Source organism: Neodiprion pinetum, chromosome 1 (assembly GCF_021155775.2).
Source record: "Neodiprion pinetum isolate iyNeoPine1 chromosome 1, iyNeoPine1.2, whole genome shotgun sequence".
NCBI classification, from domain to species: Eukaryota; Metazoa; Arthropoda; class Insecta; order Hymenoptera; family Diprionidae; genus Neodiprion; species Neodiprion pinetum.
In genome coordinates this window covers 28,226,187-28,244,326 of record NC_060232.1, presented here as the reverse complement: position 1 = coordinate 28,244,326, position 18,140 = coordinate 28,226,187, and the positions used below count along the sequence as shown (strand labels likewise).

The 18,140-nt window shown below is 47.6% G+C and overlaps 1 long non-coding RNA gene across 1 annotated transcript in view; it reads right to left on the bottom strand.

The window, feature by feature from the left end:
- Window positions 1-2,079: 2,079 nt before the first annotated feature.
- LOC124224495 (uncharacterized) overlaps window positions 2,080-18,140 on the bottom strand; it is a 160,532-nt gene continuing 144,471 nt past the window's right edge. The window contains exon 7 of the long non-coding RNA XR_011177711.1: window positions 2,080-2,415. This is a non-coding gene — a long non-coding RNA (uncharacterized lncRNA). The remainder of the gene's footprint in view (window positions 2,416-18,140) is intronic.

Here is an 18,140-nt window from a genome sequence, read left to right as displayed (position 1 = left end):
TATCTTAATTCCCTTATTTGGCTGAAACTCCCGGCGGAATACCATTTTGCATATTTTGCCAATTTTTGTCGTGCGGTCCTATGTGCGCAAGGGAGAAAAATGCGCGCTTTCAACGCTTTTGCGACGCCTGAATATCATCGTTCTCCAAACTTTGAATAAGATCTCGTTAGGTTACCTGCGTCTGCCGCGACGTCGTCGACGCTGGCCTACCGCACCTCCTCGATTGGCCGGGTTGATTTTTTTCTCCAAAATATTTTCCACCTACAAAGCGCGCGAAAGTAAGAGCAAATAATCACGCAGCTCCGTGGAGAGAAATCACAGTGATGGAGGGAGTTGAAGGGTTCGTATACAACGTAGTGGATCCTCCATATTCGCGGCAATGTCGACGGGAGATAAAAAATCTTGGAAAATAGCAGATATTGGATTCCGATCCGGGAAAATCATCTTCGGCGTTCCAGCATCGACGTGGAAAGAAGGGAAAACGAGGCCCTTGAAAAGGCGCGCGTCTCGCGCCCGAAGGGGGAGATTTTTTTAAGAGCACATCGCAGGTAGAAATAGGGAAGTAGTAGGTAGGTATAGGTATATGCAAAGAAGTGAGGAAGGAAGGAAGGAAGGAAGGAAGGGAGGAAGGAAGGAAAGAAGGCCGCAGAAAAGAAGAAAGGGAAAGAAGCTGCGATAATATGGGAAGAACGGTAGAACTATGCAAAATGAATAAAGATAAAAATACAATGGAGACCACGGAATATTACGTACTAAAATCATATTTATGGAGGCCAACGTCCTAGGAGACCCCTCTAATATTTTACCCCGTGCAGGCTCATCGACGAAATAAGAATTCATATTCCGCTGCCTTTATGGCAGGATCCCCTGTCCCGGCAAGGATCCTAGCCACCCGGTATGAGATTTTCAAACGGGTTTTCAGAAAATGAAGAAATACTTTCGCAACCGGGACAAAGAAAAAGAAGTAGAAGAAAAAAGGAAAGGAAACCTGATTTGCGACCGAGGAAAAATACTTGCCAACTTCCTTTCATCGCTCATACGCTTCGCATAATACGCGCATATAAAGCCAGCCGCAAATAAATTCTCACTACTTAAACGGGGCCTCGTATCCTTATGTTTATATCTTATTGTTATAGCGCCGTTCGTGTCGCGTAGTCCGGACTGCAGCGGTGACACAGCTTCGATTCGCCGCTGGTGACAGTCTGTTACTTCCGGTCTTTTACCGGTGTGTATAAATAATTCCCGGACGGCTCGAGCGGCTCGACAAAAGTGACGGAGGTGCAGGCCGGCAACTCGTAAATACGAATGTGGGTCGGTGTGTGTGCGATGGCAGCATCTACGTGGGTACATCGGTACCTTACACACAACGACGCACCGACACCCTTATACTCGAGAGCGTTCATGCCCGGTGAGATCCGTAAGGCCTAAGCGAGGCGCTGCATTGTAGAGCCACGTACAACCTATCATTGTCCTTCGGCCGTAACTGACTTACGCCGAAGGAAATACCGAGACTAGCGCTCCTCTCGCCAGCCAAATGTCACAGGGCAATTGAAAAAGCGGAGAACGAACCACCCAGGTGCCGAGGCCGAGGGTGCGAGTATTACAGAAAAATCGTAACCGGTCGGAATTGGCTCTTCCTGCAAAAATTTCAAACTCCAGGGCAGCCTGAAGGTGGCGGTTAGCTGCAGTAGAAGCAATTACGTCGAGCGAACGAGGTCGCAACGACAAAAAGAATATCCGAGCGATCGCGCGCCTATAGTTGCCGTCGCCGTCACCGCGGCGAGTCATGCTTTTAAGCAATAAATATAACTTCGACGACATCGGAACTCCTAACCCCGGACTCGATAGCCGTGAACTTTTATCGTTAACGCATTGTCTCAAAATAATTTTCCTTTTCTTTTTTTTTTATCCTTCATACCGCTCGCTGACCACTGTAAACCGACTTCCTGTGCTCGGGTCAACCGGCAGGATGTCGCCACCCGAATGTTTCCCATTAATTCTACGATCGTTCGATCGCGGGTCACATGATCAGCTGCATTTGGGAGCTTGGACGGTTCTTCGGTTCAAATGACTAATTGGTTATTATAATATTGGTTATATAATAGTATAAATTATCCACAAACGAATATATTTTTTCACTAATTCAGCTACAACGTATATCTAAGAGACTTCTGATAAACGAATCCTCCGCTCTCGAAAGCTCCTTAATTCCATCCGTCGAGTAAAGTTCGTTAGTTTTCTTCCTGGCTACGGACTCCGGTGTTTCTCGTCTCTTTCGCCTTTCTCGACGCTTTATTAAAGCCGGTCGCTTTGCGCCACGCAGCGTTAACCCAGGACGTGACTGCCCGACACTTGGTCCGCTCGAAGGATCGTCTCTCCGTTTTATCTGCCCCTTGGTCCCGGTTTATCTCCACTCTGTAACAAAAAAGAATCGAAAAAAAATTAAAAAAACTTTCACAATATAGACAGAAAAATTTTATCCATACAACTTGCAGTCAAGTTTCCCCCTCGGGCAATAAAGCTCGCCACGCTCCGAAACAGTATTCAACCGATCAGTACCACCAGCATTCGGAGGCTTGTAATTAGTACCAGGAGCTTCGATGGTTGAATTTGATGTTTTGTGCATTTCTGTGCATTTTTACGAATCCCGACATCTTGAATGTTGCACTCTTATTTGCGTTACAACACCTGATTTGCTAACTAGTGAGGTAAGTCTCATTCCTTTTACCGCCTTCACCAACGCGTAGGAAACACACTCTTATACGCACCTTCGGCTGCGAAACAATGCATTGCATCCTGTATTCAATATCGTGTAACAGCAGGAAAGAAAAGCGAGAATTGGAGTAAGGTGAAGCACGCCTAGCCAGTACCCCAATTTCAGAGGGTTAAAATCAGAAGTTTAGTTCTCCGGTGTGATTACAATAAAATAAAGTGACCTCGTTAACGAAACAACTTTGGTAAGAACTGGCAGGAGGGGCGGTGTTATAAGGGCGGTTAAGCCGCGAGCAAGCAACCCTTTACAAAAGGCCGAGAACCCCCTGAATTCCTTGACTGTATAGCCAACTCCTTTATTTCTCGGGGATACGCCTTGTTAATTAATTAGTAACTGCGCGAGTGTGAATATCATAATTATTATCGCCCCTACAACCGAGGCCCCGGCGAGTTCTCTATCCTTCGAAGTATGCTCCCAGGGGAGATAATTTGAGGAATATAATTACCAACCGATATTCTCCAGCATGTCCTTACTTCGAACAATGCACAGTTAGTACAATAGACCTAATTCAGACCAACTGATAATTACGATCTGCAGTCGCAAATGTGCGAAGCAAAATGTTAAAATAATTTGGCTGTACGTTGAATCTGTACTGTTGAAATATTTACATTGAGAAGAACACCGTATCAAAGAGCTTTGCAGGTGCCGCTTCAATTTGTTCAACTCACGCAAATTTCCACATAACTAAGTGACCATAAATTACATTTCCAGCGATTAAGATGTTCACAATGACTCCGAAATCTTCTCAGAAAACCTCTATGAACATTGAGACAATTCGGAGAATGCATCACCATTGCCAATGAAGAAATTTGAACGGTATTAGGATTATGAGTGTTTCAATGGCTGTCTTGCAAAATCGAAAATATGCCAAGATTATTGTACCTATTTCTTCAAACATAGCGGGTGCTCTTGGAAGAATCTTCGACACCCTTTGGGAGTATCACGTATCAGCTTCTGTACGGGCATCGCGGTATGGGTGCAGGATATTATACCTATATTTTTATTAGATTTATTAATCCCCGACTTGGAAGCGCACCTAGCCGTAGCGAGACTGGGAAGAACCGAAGGTGAAACGAAAGAAGGAAGTGTGTGGAAGAGAAGACGGGAGTATTGATCTTCCCTCCGAGCGGCAACCCCCGCTAGCCTAACCCCCGACCGAAACTCCACTCCTCCATTCACCCACCGAGCCACCCGCCGGTTGTTGTGTGCTGCATACCAATTTGCTTGATTTTTTCCCTCCTTTCCCGTCCATCCGTCCGTTCGTCCGCCGCGCCGGCTTCGCTTCCTGCCTGTCCTTATACACGGCCTGCACGTCCTGTTTGCGCCTACCAGGCTAGACGCAGATACCGACGTTCCGACGTCGACGTCGTTGCTGCTCGAGGAAACCCGATATTCGGCTAGAAAGTGCTCGACGTTAGGTAACGAGCGTCCGTGTTGTCCGTTCTCGAGCCGTCAACGATTCCATTTTTACAACTACACGTCGGTGGATTTCGGAGCTGACAACGTGTCTTCAAATTAGATTTTCCAATCGCTTACATTTTTCCATATACCTATTTCCAAGTCAACAACTTTTTATCGAAGTTTCGTCGAGGCACAGCGAAGAGCTCTTGCGCAAAGACAGAGGAGGAGAGAGATATTTTTTTACAGTTGATTTCGCAGTACCTCTGACACATGACCGTTGAAATAATTTTATTATTATCAAGATCGAGAGTAGCGACGATTGAGGGATTAGTAACAGCTGCGGCGTACACGTAGGTTACCGATTAAATTGCGATCGTTGAGATATAATTTGATTAAGAAATTGGCTATACCTACGGTATAAAGCGAAGAGGACGACGCATGAGAACGTACAGAAATGGAGGAAGGCGGGATGCATAGGAGTGCGAAAAGTTGTAAGCGGGGTAAAAAATTTGAACAAGATTCGAGGGTACGAGTAAACAAATCGTAGAGCGGGCGTCGCGGAGCGGCGACGCTATCTCGTTGACCAACTAACACGTTTTCTAATTAGCAATTAACAATTAGGCCGGAATCTCGTCCCGGTCGCGCAAAAACAGGGGACACTCGTCGCGTCGGTCTTTCCCCCCCTTTCGCCGTTCCTCCTTCGCGATAGTAATTAGCGTGTAGTTCGCCGTCCGCGAGAAGGAGCGAGGCCCTCTCATTGGTTCGGGGCAGGGAAATCGGGTCGGCGATTGGGCTGCAGGATGAGCGGAAAGCTCGCTTGTGCGAGACAAAAAGCGCCGATGTGTACACGCCGCGCGGGTACAAAAGCGGCCGGTGTGTCGAATACAGCCGGCGAGAGGATCTCGCAGTGCGCGGATAACCGTGTATATAAAGTAAAAAGTAAAAGGCCGAAGGGATAGCGAAACGCCGGAGGAGGGGCTCTACGATAACCCTGGAGGTCTCGTCTGGAATCTTCTATTAGCAATTACAGTTGTAATTGTTTCCTGCAATATGCATGGAAACAGTTGAATTATTTAAAAACCACCCCCGCGCAAGTATCGCCGACTCGAGCACCGCCGTATGGACGCAACTCACCGGTCGCGTCGCCACCCCCGTCTTATTTCTTGCTCGAAGGTTACTTCTTCGATTCGTTCGCCCGAAATCGGGGAACGGCCAGACCTTCAATCCCCAGCCGCTTAATGGACTGGAAACAATTTCTTCGAGCTGAGCCCGGCATACCTATGCGATCAGCCGCTCACCGTCCCCTTGTCGCCACCTGAAAGACGGGGAGGAGGAGGATTTCCCCCCCAAAATTGATACGTGCCTATCACACACGCGCAAACCTTTGCTCGTCGGCATTCATTTTTCTTCTTCATTTTTCACGATCGCCTCCTCATCAAAGAAGCGTTCGCTCGCGATTAGGACGAAGCACTGCTGCACTGCACGTTACGAAACGTTTCCTTGTACCGTTTCCTGCTTTTCTTTCTCTTTATTTCTCGTTATTACACCGGGCTCGAGAGTGTTTCTTCTTTTAAAATTCCTCCGTTACCCTTCCCGTATGGCGCGTTCCCGATTCGGACAGGCAATCGACCGGCGAGAGACGCCTGACGACCGCACGGAAGCCCGCGGTGATCGCACTCGGACTCACTTCTCTCTAACAATACGCAGGGCTCCTCCGGGGGAGAAAAGGGAGGAAAGGGTTGGGTGGGGGTGAGGAGCCCGCGTAGCGCAGTGGCCGCTGCATTATCATAACCGCATTCTCGCTGACCGCGGACCGCCGCACGGCGGCCCGTACAACCTCCGCGGCTTCTTCTCCGCCGAGTCCCCGTAGCTGTACGTGTACCGTGTACACATGCACATACGCATACGTATACATGTATACATTTTATGTCCCTCTCTATAACGTTCGCTCATTTCTCTTATTCGCCTTTGCGGCACAGGGTGTCCGGGAAGTCCAGCAGCGAAGCCCCCGTGGGTGAGATTAATTCCAAGCGCGGTTGTTTCGGGAATAATTATATCGCGCTGCGGCAGATTCGATTCGTCCCTTTCCTCGGTCTCGGCGCGATTACGACTGCGCAGTGAGGTGTGATCTAGGGTCTCGACGATGCGTGGAAGACTAGCGAATTCGGTGAAGGATTTAGCGCGCACCGTCTTTTTTACTTTTCTTTTTCTACCGATTGGCGAGTATTGAAGTTTGATAATTACAGCGGTGAGTGCCGTTCGAGATTTTTCAGTCACAGGGTATGTGCTCCTCCCGATCAGCAATACACAAAAGGATCTCGCTTATAATCGACCGGAGTTTGAAGAGAATACCGTTTATACTTCTGGGCCACAGGAGAGATTTCCCTGCTCGTGTCGATCGTCCGCAAAGAAGAGCGGTCAGATTCCGGTTTTGAGCGGTGAACGTGAAATTATTCATGTATGCAGAATTTCAGGAAGTGTTTCAATAATATATAATATGCAACCAATTGAATTGATACACGTATACGTATACACGAGTATTTAAACGTGCCCTCCGAATGCTGTCGGCGTCTGCTCTCTCTCCCTCTTTTTCTCCTACTCGCTCTCGTGGGTGGTTGAACGTCTCAGAAACGTTTTAGCCCGCGGTTACCTACCGCGATCGAACACGAATCGAACTGCCCCCGATCCGGCAAGCGATCACGGCGGAACCTGATGCCGTTTCGGAGACGATAAATTCTCCGATTCGAGAGTCGAGCCTCTCTTCTTGACAGTCGATCAAATGCCGGTACGTCGGAGCGATGCCAGAAGCAACGGGAAGCACAAGGCCCGAGGACAATCCGGCAATGAAGCTGCGACCGCATCCTGAGCACGGGACGACGATAATTATAGTACAGTTACGTGGCGCGTGTTACAGGTTCTGTCCTACAGCGGCGATGGCGAAACTTTTTGATGAAATGTGCCAGAAATTAATCTTCCCAGAACCTGCCTCTTCGTAGATACGTGAAGTCGAGGCAGGCAGTTGATTTTATCACTTGCCATATTTTACTGTCAATGCGCTATACCTACTTCCACGTACGACAATACAGAGGAGGACCACAGCCACGGAGTATTCAATGAAATTTTCGTAACTTGCTACACGATTGTGTCACTGTATTTCATAGGTTATATATCTTCGAGCAGATTCACTTGTTGGTTTTAATTTTTTCTCCATAGACGTGGCTTCTGGCGCCACTGGATCACGGCCTATCCGTATGTTATTCATTACCGTCGCAAGAGGCATGATTGCCCTCATCTCACTGCAGCTTTTCAATACTCGACACCAACGGATTGCGAAATTTTTATGCTTCGAGAGTTGACTTGTTTTCGTCGAAAGCAAATCTCGACGGATAAGTCATTTTCCAAACTTCCGCATACAAACGGTATCGACGCATAAACAGATTGAACTCGTCGTCTCGCAACGAAGAAACCATTCGCGTCTAAAGAACAAAGCGAACCGCTGCATCATCGGGTGAAATAATTGCAAATGTTTAACCTACAGGAACTCCGTCACCATTCCGCGAGTGAAATCGACGTTTTTCTAAGCAAAGAAACGGCGCTCGGGTGCCAGCGTCGCGTCATTTTTAGGTCACATCGTGACGCGAAAGCCGATCGGGCCTCGCGACTCACGATCAGGCCGGATCGACCGATCTGCTCGACGCGACGAATCGGATCAATTAAAAAACGAGCGACCCGCAGGTGAAGTCGAAGAGGCGCAGACGACGACTCTCGACTGCAAAATCTGATGATAATCGCTCGCTGTAAGAATAGATCCGTAATAATTCTGGATTCTCGTTACGCACATGCCGCGGCGCTCGGAGATCCGGAGGAATTCGCTTACGGCACGCCGGTGTGGGTTGGTTGTATCGCAGCACCACCGGCTCACTCGCTTATATACGACCAATCGCTCTGTTACGTAACCAAAGTGACCAGGGCTGGATTTGCGTCCGAGGTAGCGACGGGCTGAAGTTCCTCGTGGATCCGTTCAAGTGGAAACGTCGTGAGCACGAGACACCGCGTTCCCGAATGATTTCGACCAGGAATCGAACCTTGCTCCGATAGTTCCGCGCATAGATACGTCAGAAGATCTGTGCTCGCGTCGTTTGATTTTTTTTTTAGTTTTGAGCACGCGTACGATTCGTCTTAGGCCATTTTTGTTGGATCGTACGATTTGATCGATATTCGAGATCTACGGGGTGGAGGAGGGTTGCGATCGTACGGCCAGCTTCCAGACATCGCTGAATGTAACGAATACCGGTTCTCTAACGACATCAAACGACAATCACATCAATCAAGGGACATCGCGATAATTCCACTCGCTTCGTAGTGGGTTGTTCGTATCGGCTGCCGGAGATCGATAGATTAACCGAAAGGCATTTTATTATTGCGGACACACGCAGTGTGAGAAAAATCCTTTATAGCGGCGTATCGGCGAGTCTAAGCTTCAGCAAACCTGGCACAACCTCACCCGACAGCTAGCCTATATGCTTTAGCCAACTCGCGTTGGTTTCCAGTTTTCTTTGCAGACCGCAGACACTCGACGGCGAGCGGAAAATTCCCATGCGTCCTTCGTTAGCGCTGCGGTTTGAACCTTCGGCCGTTGGACATAAAAAATTCTGACGCAGGCACGTGACGAGAATTACGATTTAGCATCGCGCTAAACTGACTACAATACAAATCTGAGATATTGCTTCTCCGACCGTCTTATCCGAAAAATGAACAATTGAGTGATAAAATTTGGCTTAAAATCGATCCCATACTAATTCCACGAAAGGTGAATTGTTTATTCAACATTCCATTCACGTGTGCAAAATCATGTTTCTATCAAAACAGGAGCGAGTTCAACGCTTCTACACACCAACCGATATGCGTTGGTAAGTCCGGGAAACTCCCGCCCCATAACTTTGCGAACAAACAGAAGCCGCGCATCGCTGCTCGACGCTGCGAAGCGGCGGTGAGGGTGTAACGGGTGCGGATTCGGATGAAAAATAAAGTAAAATAATAAAATCCAGACGCGACGGAGCGGAGAAGAAGAACTGGAAGACGAATGAGGACAAAAATGAAAATGAAAGTAGGAAAAACAAGCAGAAGCAGAGCTAAGTAAGTAAAAGGCGGAAAATAAGGGAAGAGAGAATGGCGGAAGAGAAGGAGAGAGGTGGAACCGCGTGACGAGCCATCATAAACTCCCATTCTTGTCGATAAAAACAAACGAATCCGGAACGTACAGTTGGAAGACGTGGTCTGTAACTGATCATTCCGAGGGTTCTATTCTCCACTAAATTCTCGATACGAGCACTGTAAAGCAAAAGGAAACCAATGCCGAAGGTATACGATTCTCGTTTGAACCCTGGGAACCCCTGGAACGGGGCTAAAAGAAAACGGTCAGTCGTTTCACATGTCTTATACGACGACTGCGCGACGCCCTCGCAACGCCCCGGGCTTTCAGCCAGTGTGGAAAGAAAATAAAATATAGTTTTTCAATAGAGAGGCCAGTCGGTATTCAATCCCGTTCTCAAAGCGTCAATCAACGGGTCAAGCAATAATTGAGTAATTTCGGCTTCCTCGGATTTTTAACAAAGTCAAGCTCTCTAAGGTACCGTTTGTAAGTAGCCCAAACTTTTTTGTCTCTCGTTACATTTTGATATTGTTATTTTTAGATTTTGATTTTTTTCTCGCCAACTCGATTCCAAGCCTCGGCGCAAATCGGTCCGCAAAATGGTAAAATCGAAGGCCTGTGATCCTTGGCGTGCGTGACGTTGGTATTGTAAACGCGGCTCTCCTTACAAGGGAAACAAAACCGGGACGCGGGAATCGAAGTCGGACCGCGTGCGGCCGCTGCATCCGCGTGTGTGTTTGTGAGTGCATGCGTGCAGCGGTTGCGGCAGGCGAGGGTGTAACGCAAGCTCGTGCACGGACACGGACACGATTCGAGGCCCGAGCTCGGGATAGTCGGGGGATAGGGTACGTCGAGAAAATGCTATTGTGCCAGTTAAAAGCCAGTTTTATGCTCAGCATCCCCGCTCTCACCAACCCCAGTTGACAAGCGACAAGTTTTCACGACCGCGTGCGGCTAGCCAGACTGCGCCGAGACTTTATTTATACTTCCCTCGATCCTCGCTCGCTATACAATATACAAGACCGTCCGACATGCGCTTGGCTCATTGGGAAATACGTCTCTCCCCCGAGGGATGATGTCTCGCGCCCCGCGTAAAAACTAAACAACCAATAGATCGAACATCGTGGCCGAGAGAGGGTCTCTTCGACCGTCGGTGAACCTCGCCTAGAACTTAGAGTTACGGAAGTAAAAAGTTACGATCAAGAGTCGTTCCTGTGGACAAGCTAGTCTTTGTCGAAATAATGAATCAGCGAGTAATCACTATGTGTCACCGGTAAGCGATTCCATATTCGCTTTACCAACGCTTCGATGAATCAACTTTTCAGCAATGATTGATGGAACGATCTCGCGGTCTACCAAGACAATAATTAAGACATCGAGTTTTCAGTCTACGGCAATAATCGCAGTATATGATTAACTGCGGTGGTTCGAACGGGTTACGAGTTTCCCGTGTACCGCAGAATGAATTACACCCCGATGATCTACCCGCGTTGAAGAGGATTACGACCTCGCTGGGACGACGACTGGAAGCAGACAGTCGCGTTACCCCGAATGTTGCACGCGGCTGATTGACAAAACACGAGACCGGCAACTCGGAGTCGGTCCGCAAAATCTCGAGAGTTCGGTCCGGGTGGCAGGTGGAACTTGTTAAGGCGCCTACGCCTTACACGAGACTTCGATCGTACGTGTGTCCGGCTGTGTCAGCCCGAGGCGTCAGGGTACGTATAGTCCTGCAATGGCGAGCCACTCACAGTCGCAGGTATACGACTACACCTCCAGGTATAACGCTGCACGTAGAGTGGTAAACTGTAAGGTTGTATATTATTCCGCATTATACACCTTTCGCTTGTCAGGTTGTCCCGATCTCCTTCGGGCGACACAAAGGCACAAGTATAGGTGCGTGGATGGTTATAGCCTGCACCTTTCGTCGCGTGTGTGGATCCAAGCAGCTGTGGATGTGGATACACCGTCTTTTCAGCCTCCTCCGCGTCTCGGTATATCCGGATATTTATGGGTCGTCGGGGAAACCGGAAACACTTCACTTATTCGGTAAGAGACCTGATCGTCGCCCGATTTTTTCCCCAACTAACGTCGAACGCTCCTCTCGTATAGGCAATTCTTCCATACCTCACGACGCGACGGTGCGGTAAAGATTTGGCCAAGTCAAGTCTCATCGTCGTTTTTCAACCCCTGCACGATCAGCCTCGACAATGGAAGGTTCGACTCACCAAGAATGAAGTGAGTTTGCACTTCGCTCGGAGTAATTGTAGAATCTGGGAAAAGATCCAGCAACTTGTCGGTGTCGTGACGGCCGTCGGGACTCGCGGATAGATGTCCGATCTGTCCGCGGTGCGGCCTGCATCTTTGAATCCGGCTCACGGTGGCTAGGCGGCGCGGTTTCTGTGTGTGGAACGGATGCAGCCGCCGGTTTCGGCGGCCTCCGACGGGACGAACACCCCCGTTGCATTCGTGTGCATGCGGACGTCAACCGACGCGAGAGGACAATGCCAGATGCAAGATAGCCGGCCGCGGGAGCTCGAAGAGACGACGCCGATATCGCGGTCCCGGGGTCCGCGTCCTGGTGACTCGGTTAGCTCCTCTTTTACCCAGTCTGCATCCTCGGAGAGACCGGGTCGCCCGGCTATCGGCGATCGAGCAGCTACCGCATTCGTGCATCGAACCTTTTCAAAACGAGGCCCATCATCGTCTGTGTAGGAGGGAAAACTTTGGGCATTTTGCGTATTGCGCGTGACACAAATGTACGACGCGGTCTTTTTCACCGTAGAGGACAAATCGAAGGTTAAACGTATCGGCGACACACCGATTTTATTCTTCAATCTCATTAATCGTTTTTCTCACGCTATCGTATACGGGGAAGAAAAAATTGTCCCCTCGTGGTCGGGAGCGATCGTTATTACATATATTCTCGAGCTTAAGTGTACACGCACACGTCGTACAAGTGTAACAAGATTCCTTGCAAAAAAAATATCGTAAAGTTGATACGAGTTATATTCACATTCAGTAATTAGTTACTCTAGAACACGTTGGTTTCTTTGATTATGCAAATGATGATAAATTAATCAGCCTACAGGAATCGCTGAGCGAAACGAAAAAAGGAAAAAGTATATAACGCAATAAAAATATCCAACGGGGAATTGCAGGTGTGTGCAGGTTGAGCTGGTAGTAGTCGGGCATGATATGATACAAGGAATCGGTTTCATCGCAACATGTTATGCTTTTTTTTTCTCCTCTCACCACAAGACCCATCATCGAGTACGGACCTGTTAAAAAATTCTGTCTGCTTAAAGGTTAGATCAGGCGAGTGATTGATATAAAGTTAATAACGTTTACTGGCCATCGCTGCATCGTTGGATCGTGAGTTATTTGGAGATCGTGTCCCGAGTGACGCGTGAGAAGAAAAAAACAAAAAACCTGCAAAATCGTAAAATATACGAAGGATATTATGCAGTGCGCGACAAGGCCAAGCTAGTCGACGCCTCATATTGGTTAGACGATACGGTGGTTAAATGGGTGAGCTGCTAGTCCACTCTCCACGTACTTTCTACAAAGACTCGAACAGCGGCGGCCGATCCGACCAAAGTTAAAAAGGTTGCGAGGCCCGAAGGCCCAACGTGTCACCAAACGTGTTCCAAGGCCCCCATGGACACGAAAGAGGGTCGGTCCACCTGTGGATGAAATTAACTCTACGTTACTCAAACCGATATTACAAATCCTAAGCAAGGAGGAGAAAAAAAGATTGAATAAATTAAAAAAAACGAAATAAAGATGCGTATCGATGTCAAACCTGACTGGGTAACGCGCATTACATGCGCATCTGGTGTCGAGGAGTCGTGTGACTCATGAGCAATTTTGATTATGCATGACTAGAATAAATTGTGCTTTAATTAGATGTAATATACACATATACATACATAGAGATTTGACGATTTCTCGTTTCGGTCGCGTGCCAGACCGTAGCTCGGTTGCAGATTTTGCGAATATTTCACGAATTACTAGAATGCCGAGCTCACGCGACGGGCGTCTAGCTAAAGCGGGATTGTAACGTGTCACGATACAGTTCCGCGTAGGTGATTAAGACCAGCAGGCATTGTTAACCGTGACTTTAATCTGCAGCGGATTTTATTTACCCTTCAGCCGGCAAACACGCCTGCCGTAGTCTCGTCTCGTGTACCGCAGGAGTCCTTTTTCTACGACATTCCACTTAATTTTTAATCGCCGCTCGCGAGCTTTATACACCTTTGGTAAATCGTCGTTTCGCGAGTACGGCACGTCACGTAATTCACGGAGCGATTCGCAGGTGGTCCGATCTACCTCGAGTGAAACCTCGACGAAGGTTGAAAAAATTCAAGCTGAGCAAACGCTGTGAACCTGATCAAATCGGTCCCCCATTGAAGGTAAAAGATTTCACGAAGATACACGCGATTATGGGCGGGATGGTTATCGGATGGAAAACTTGACTGATTGTAAGTGGTCAATATTTAACGAATCGAGATGCTGCGAGAGTACTAATAAGAAATGAGTGAGCGGAGAGACGCCGGAGGGTATTTATCGTCAATCAGAGATCCGTACCTGTTGTCTGAGCGTTGATAATTCACTATCAAGGTTCCTTCGCGCGTACCGATCGCAAATGATTTTTGTGTTATTCACTTTGACGCATGAATCGCGTCGTCTAATGCACCGGCCGAATTATAGCCAAAGACTTGTATTAATCGTTTGTCCACTAAATCTGCGTCATTACAACGCACCGTTCAAGTGACATAAATATATGCATCAGTTTTATAGGCTCGGACGGCTGGACTAGGCAGCTCGGACGAGTCGTCCGCATAATTATTTATTCACGCATACATAATTAACAAACCTCAAATGAACCGACGTGCAGCACCTCCGCATGAGAGGATACATTACTATTTGCATTTTCTGACCTGGGTCAATGGTCACCGATCGCATATATACATATTCAAATTTACTTCACCGAATAATTTCGGATCACACGTACTTACACGATCGCGTAATAATACGCGGCAGCTCGTAGCGTTTGGTTTTACAATATTATCGTTCGACGATATAATTGAGTATAATATGTGTGCTCAAACTGCGGGGCTAGGCTTTTTTCGATTCTCTTTACCGCGACAATAGCCAACATATTTGAAAGATCCTTTCCCCTGACAAAACTTGTTCTTAACGATTTTGCCGTATGCCTGAATATTCAAAATATCGAGCAGAAAACCAACTGCCGTACATTTCAATCAGCGCTGATTTAATGTATTGATGTACAATACTGGCGTTATTATATTCCAATAGTTGTTATATTCCGCGACAAGTTTCATGCCCCGTATAATCAAGGAGAAATGAGTATTATTTTCACAGGCCTTGATTTAGCAGCTTGATGGATCAAGTACATTCCGAGCACCTACAATCTGCGAAATCTATGGATCCTCTTCGTCACAGCGGGAAACAATATCACGTCGAGTTTCTAACATTCGCCAAGGCGCGACTCCCTTCTTCGCGTTGATCGTCCAGCTTGACGGCAGATTGGGTCGATGAGGTTTTAACGTCCCTTTTACGACCCTTTAAAATACCGTCATCGGAGCCGCGGGGAAGCCTCTTAATTATTTTACGAGAAATCCTACGACAATACTCGGGAGCGAAAACATAGGGAAACAGCTTGTCTTTCGAGTGGTTTTTGGCCTCGCGATTTGTAGTTACAAGAAACAATTTATGAGCAATCGTCGGAGAATCGTGTAATTATCCTAACCGTGGATATAACGTTGCATTATAAAGGTGGAGGTTAGATCCAGCGGCCGGCATTCGTATTCTTCTTTTTCCATCCTGCATCGGCAGCTTTAAAGTAAGTTGGTTAAAAGCAAACCATCTTTTTCTCCCCGATAAAATTTTAATTCACACCTTTCACTGCGCTTCATTTCATGGCAATTATCATTCAAACGTGCGGGTCATGATCATCGATGAATTATAACCCGTTTAGTACCTCGGGAGATGTGTTTGAGTTTGAAAAATCATTAACAACAGGACCGTTCATCGCAGTGCGAGCCTCAAACTCGTTTGTGGAAATCCAATCGTTTCAATCTATTAACGCGTTACGATACCTCGCGTTTTTGTACCGCGAACTAACGGACGAGTCCAAACTTGACGCGCGTAAACCAACGAGGCATACATTCTCACAGGAAACATAAATTTTCCCTAAATACGTTGAAACCGGCATGGATGATCGGCGGGTATCACTAAAAATTAATGTTAAAACTTTTGACAGATTCTCAAAAATTCCATATTCATGAAAGTACGGGTGAAGGAATTAAAAATAGTTATACATCAATCACGGGACTAAGTAAGTGATTGCACTGACGATAAACCGACAAGGCTACTGCCCATAAAAAATTACCTCCTACCAGCAACAGCGATGGTGTATAAGGTTTAAATGTGTCAGCTGCGACAGTCGGTGGCTACATAGATTTTATTCACGGAATAAGCGATTTCAAGACAGTTTCGCCTCGTTCGACCTCGAAGAATTTCCAAATCACCTGCAGAGCGGCATAAAACGAGCGTGCAGGTGTGCGAGATCAGCGCCGAAGAGGCTTGATCAAATTTAAGACGGCGATTATACGAACGGCGTATAAATTCATTTAAAAGTTTTCACCTTATCAGGGGAACGAATTAACGCTCGTGGAAAATTTTCGTGTAAAATGTCCGTTCGCGCGACTCAGAGACGGCGGACACCTCCAGGCATTTTACCCAATGGTCGGCCGAGCATTGCCCAACTGGTAGGTATCTGGCTTATAATCAGAAATCAGGAACATTCACATGGTTGTAACCGAAACCAGAAACGCGGGAGAGACACCGTCAGTTGCGTAAGATTACCGCGTTCCTGCTCACACGCGTAGACGCGTAGGTATACCTCTATATCTACCTGTACATGTTCTCTCTCTCCTCCATACACACGGTACGCACGTGCAGTCCAAGTATACGAAGCCCCGAAGATCTCTCTCTTCCTCTCCACCTCTCTCCATCGAGGGGAATAGAGAGAGGGAGAACTAGTTTTATCAGTCGAAAAATACGCCCAGCCCAATTAAGGATTTATTTATGTGTCAGCCGGCGTATTAAACAAACTGAAATACGTACGAAAATAAGGCTGCGCTATCCCTAACTCTTGATTCAATGTTATACTCTGTGTATATTGATCGTTGACTCTATATTTACGAACCCATAGATTTTCTAGCCACGTATGTACCGATCCCTGTGTCTCGTATACCCTACAAATGAATAAATTAAGCTTTCTAGCTGAAACCGGGCCACCGTACTCCTGCACCCATTGCCTGATAGCCTTCGACTTTGATTGGACTCGATAATCCCGTCAAACTTGCCGATTTTTAAAAAAAACCATCATTTCACAATAATAATCGGATCACCGCGATGCTAGAACCGTGTATGATTTTCGTAATACTTTCCACCTGATTTTCGGGAAATTTAATTTTCTTAATCGTGCCGCGAGTTCGGCGTCGGCGCGAAGTCCTCGAAGCCAAATATGTGTAATTGACAAGGTAAAAAAAGAGAGGGAGAGAGAGGGGGGAAATCTAGCCTGTCAACGAACGGTTAACAATCGACAATATTTTTTAGCTTCACAGTGTCGTCGTGGTCGTCGAGAGGGGCAGAAACCTGGCGCGGATGTCAGTCAGTCTTTACCCATGAGACACGAGGACCGCCTTTACCAGGCGGGTGGCGGCGGCGGCGGCAGAAGAAGAGCGAGCCCGTGAAGAGAGCGGCGCGGCGGGCGCATCAGGAGCTCGAGAGCCGAAGGATCAGAAGCAGAAGCGGCAGACAATCTCGCCTCGTTTATCAGGGTAGCATTGTAGGAGAATCGGGAGTGGGGTGTGGGGTGTGGAGGGGGCTTCGGGGCGACGGGGACGACACCCTCTTTGTTGGCTACATCCAGATTCAGAACCCGACTGCTCAATCCTTTCCTTTCATTCGCTCGACTCTCTTTTCATTTTTCTTCTCTCCGCATACAGCGCCGCGAGCTCACAAACACGCGTCACAGAGGGCCCGTGTCCTCCTTTGCCCTCGGACCCGCCCCTCCTCGCTATCTTTTAAAAAGCAATTGTAGTAGAAAAAAATGGTCCTCGCTATCTGGGAAACGGATCGAGTGGCTGCGTGCAAGCGAACGAGAAAGAGTTTGTGCATCGTGTGACCTCTCTCTCTCTCTTTCTCACTCAGCTTCTTCTTTTTCTCTCTGCTCTCCCCATATAGGTGCGGAGAGTAAGGTGAACCCTGGCTGCCGGGACCGGAAGTCGTCGTAGTCGCAGTCGTCGCGACTGGGAGGGGCGCCCAAGAGAACGACACAGTTTCGCTTCGTTTCAATTCCTCTTGCAGTTTCATTTGTTACGCGTCTATCTTCCGGAAGCTGAAGGGAGTTTTAAACTGGCCTACAATACCGTCTTACACGATCTTCGCCTATATAAATTCTTACTGTCTGTGAGAAATACCGAGGCGGCGAATCGTCCCAATTAATTAATAACACCGAAGAGGAATCCTCTACGTCCATTCCCGTAGTAGTTCTATGCTTGCGTTTAGCTGCGTTTATTATTCGACAACGAAAGGCAGAATCTTAATTCAGAGCGTATATGTCGAGGTGATCGGAAGGGGGGCGATGAGAAGACTCCACGGTGCGGTGGTCGAGCCGCGAGCCAGTCGATATACCTACAGAATGTCGAAACTAGGGGAACAGGCAATTGCTTTTAAGGGGAAACATTTTCAGAAACTCCTCGGAAACATAAAGGACGA